This window comes from Pinus tabuliformis, chromosome X, assembly GCF_031772625.1.
Source record: "Pinus tabuliformis cultivar Carrire ecotype Pingquan chromosome X, CPIR1, whole genome shotgun sequence".
NCBI classification, from domain to species: Eukaryota; Viridiplantae; Streptophyta; class Pinopsida; order Pinales; family Pinaceae; genus Pinus; species Pinus tabuliformis.
In genome coordinates, this window is record NC_142308.1 from 235,785,876 (window position 1) to 235,790,609 (window position 4,734).

Below are 4,734 nucleotides of genomic sequence, written 5' to 3' on the forward strand. Positions count from 1 at the left end.
CATCCAGAAATTATGGCAAAAAAATATGAGGTAGTTATCCACATGGCACAAAGGCTACAATAAGGCCTTCAAAGTTATGGTCCAATCAAATGTTTGAAAAATATTTTTTTTCAATAATGTTGAAATATAAATATTTATTTGTCACAGTGAAACATTATAACTTGCATTGGCCAATTCTAATCTAATCTAATAGTGGTCAACATGAAATTCAATTGCTCGAGTTCTGCCTTGGGAGGGACTAATAATAGAGAATTGGATTTTTCCATGGGTAATTATGCATTCAAACTTTATGGAAAAGTAGAAATCCTGTATGACTATCCAGTTGAAGTGTAATATTTTTGTATATATCAATCTAGTCAAACAAAACACACAAACTTGATGCTAAATACGTAAATTTTAATCTTTTTACTTGGTTTATATTTTATTTAATACAATTTTATTTTTCCAAAGATTCATCTATTTTGATTAAAATAGATATTAATGAATTATATTTATTGTTTGTAGGACAAGAGAGTAGGACATTTGGTTTAAAATCTTTTCACATACACATTTGAGAATTATTTTTGCAACAATGTTGAAAAATACATTTTTTTTCAAAGTTAAACATTATAACTTGCATTGGTCAATGCTAATCTAGTAGAGGTTATGTGATAATTAGCTATGCATGTTAGTTGTTAGCTTACTCTTTTCCACACTTTTATTTTCACCACTGTAATATTTAACTTTCAAAATATTAAATTAAGTTAAATTAGTTAATATTATATAATTTGAAAGTATAATCCATAACAACTACTCTCATTACTTTAATTAATTATAACTATCTTAAATTTTCCAAAATGGAAGTCCATTTATGAAATTTCTAAATGATCGAAGTGTATTTCAACTATAAGATAGCAATTATAAACAAAAAAATGCAATGGGAGAAGTTTATAACATGGCATAATTTTCAGTATACCAAGAGGGGCGTTATGGGAGAATGGTTCATAATAACCTACACCCTTATGAAGGAATTCTAGTTGTTCCATTAAATTTTGGCAATATACGTTTTTTTTGTCATATTCTAGCTTCACTAAAGATGTAGTGATGTATCTTACAAGGGTTGTGACATATATATTGGCTAACACTTCCGAACAACAATGGCACATATAAAAAAACAAAAAAAATAACAAAATAACAAAAAAAACAAAAAAACCAAACAAACAAAGAAAACAAAATTGCATCCAACATATACTATTCAAATGATGGAAAAAAATAAATATCAAACATCACATGAAGGGCAATTTTAAAAATAAATATGTTATGAAAAATTTACTTGACGGGCAAGAGTTCCTGTTAAATTTAAACCTTGTTGTCATATATATATATATATATATATATATATATATATATATATATATACAGAGAGAGAGAGAGAGAGAGAGAGAGAGTTTTGTAGTTTGTTTTAAATAATAACTAGCATACCCACAAAGTTGGGGAATGGGATGTGGAAGAGAATAAAAGGTTGATATTTTTTTTTTTTCCAAACTAATACGAAGTATTTCTATTAATATAAAAAAATAATACATATACATATTGTAAACTTTTAGGTCTGATATATAACATAGGCACCATAACCCCCTCGAGGATTTCAAAACCATTGACCTAACAATACATTAACAACATCCCTGTGTGGACGTAGACATAGGCACCATAAGCCACCTCAGAGCTTTGAAAACCATTGACCCAGTAATACATTAAAAACATTGTCCAAAATGATACCAACATATAAAACATAGACAAAGACATGATCATCATTTGGAAACCACCAAGAAATAGTATAGGATTTATGAAGTTATTTCCTTCCACACATAAGCTTAAGTTAAAATCTCTTTGAACCCTGAATGCAGGTTTGCATGCCAAAACAGGTGAACCAATAACCTTGCAACCATTTCCAAAAGAGTATGTTTGTATTACTCTCCTCCAATATATACCCAAGCAACCGACCAAATGGGGTAAACATGCAACGATAGGCGACTATGATAAGATTCAACCTCCTAAGTCACGTTAAGGAAGTGGAACCAATGGAAACACACCGTATAGATATTCAAGATTAGCTTCAGGACTCTCAAGAACCAATCCAACACTTTAGACATCTTGTCCTTGGGTCCCACTAAGTTTTTGGAAAAATTAAGCCTTAGTCGCTCTCATGTTATAGGCATGACAACATTTAAAAACCTAGAGTTGCTCTCACAGGCTCTCTTGCCAGGGTCTAGACAATCATTTAGACAGTTCTATGCTAGCGTACTTGGGATTTGAGCCACCTTTTTAGGCACAAAGTCGAGGTCACTGCCCAGAATTGAATTATCTCTTCAAAACAGTAAAATAACATAGAAATGACACTGCTAAAGGAAATACTTGTTTAAGACCTTGATTAGACCCCTGCTAGCCATGATAGGAATTTCGTCAAACATATTACGAATATGTAACCTACAGGCGTAAATAACAGTTCTGAGCATAGGGGTCTGATACTTAGCTGGGAATAACTTAGAACCATTGGTGCCTGAACACATCAACTATCATTCCATCCATTATGTCATAGATATATTGATTATGCAATTACAAGTAAAAACATGATGAAAGCCACACATGGTTGCTGTCATAGAAAACATACATAACCAACATAATAGAAACATAAATACTCATGAAAGTAAAACCATATAGACCACATATAAACCATCAAAATACTCATAGAAATACAAGGAGAAATAACCTTTCATTAATCATGAAAAAACCAAACTCAAGATGGGACATCCATGTTCAACCCGACTGTAGAATGGTTGAGCCAAATCTCTCTTCGGCCATTAACCGTTGTGCCATATTCCAAGCATGAATGTTGGATCTTATAGAACGCATCAAATAAAACTCATCCAGGGCTTCTAGAGGCCATTTACCCAACCAATCAAATAGTGATTCCACGTCACGGTCAAACATCACAAAACCATCATCAGATTGGCCCCCATCCAAGCCTTCTAATGTTGGGTGTGTCTTATATTCTTTCCATGACTATGGTTTTGTAATTAGATTTCGCACATGGTTTTGGACATGATGGTTTTCTACCCACGGTATTTTGTAGATCGGGTCAAGGGAACTATGGTTATGTTCTAATCTAGGGTTAATGGAGTAGGTTTTATGGATGCTTCAACATGTATATATATGTATTGTAGCATTGAAAGGAATATAATGAAAAATCAATGTAGTAGTCTCTGTTTTGGGATCCAAGGGAAAATATCTTTGTATATATGTTTTATGTTTTATGCTCTTGGCATTGTTTTTTTTTTTTTTACAATTCGTATGCAGCTAATTTATGTATGGGGTTAAAACCTACATTTGGTATCAAAGTTGTTTTGGATTCAAGGGGAAGCCTCTGCTACTAAGGGGTTTTGCTCGATTCTGTGATAGGCCATGTTAAGTGGGAGATATACGAGATCGATTATTTTGGTGAAACAATATGGTGAGTAGTGGAAAGATTGAGATTGAGAAATTTAATGACCATAGTTTTGAGTTGTGTAAACTCAAGATGGAGGACTTTCTAGTGGATAAAAATCAGTGGATTGCAGTAGATCCAGGTACTAAACCAATGACAATGTCAGTTGAAGACAGGGCAAAGTTGGATCAGAAGGCAAAGAACACAATACTGTTCTGTATCTCAGATTCAATATTTTTGAATGTTTCAGGGGAAGCTTCAAATAAGGCTTTTGGGACAAGTTAGTGAATTTGTACTAATATAAATCTCTAGCGAATAAACTACTCCTACGGAAAACGTTGTATAACCCAAGGACGAACAATGGAGACTCGAACAATGGAGACTCGGAGATAGAGCATCTGAACACCTTTAATACTGTGGTACGCCAGTTGTTATCTTTTGATATTATAGGCTTTAACCTCATATAGAAATTACCTGCATACAAATTCTAAAACACAGAAAATAAACAATGTGAGAGCATAACACATAAAACACATATACATAGAGATTTTCCCCTGGATCCCAAAATCGGGACTACCAGCTTGATTTTTCATTATGTTCCTTTCAATGTTACAATACATATTTATACATGTTGAAGCATCCAATACCATGGACCGAAAACCATCGCATCCAAAACCATGGACCAAAAAACATAGGTAGGTTCGCCCAAGCTAATATAGGGTCCAAATAAATTTTTCCCAGGGTGCTACCCTAGACCCTGTAGAGGGGGGCTACCCAGCCCTCTCAAACCCCTCGGACAGGGGGGCCTGCCATCCCCCCACTGCACAATCAGCACAACGGAGGGGGGACTCCGCGCCCCCCCCCCAGTTCACTATATAGGTTAGTCATGGAAAGAATATAACACAACCCAACATCCTCCCACTTGTTGTTTTCTTTCCATAGGGGGCCATAGGAGAGCTTAGTCATTTTTCTAGCCCTAAAATGCCCATTGTTTCTCTACACTAGGAGAACTTCTCAGAGTTCACAGATTTTGTCAATGCATCTGCAGTATTCTTCAAAGTGTCCACCTTTACCATCAAAACCTTTTTGTCTTCTATCATATCCCTCAAAAAGTGATACTAAACATCAATGTGCTTTGTCTTTGAATGGAAATCAGGGTTCTTTGCCAAAAAAATTGCACTTTGGTCGCCACAGTCTATCCTTATAGCTCCCTGTACTAACCCCATACTTGAACACAATCTCTGCAACCAAACTACTTTCTTTCTTGCATG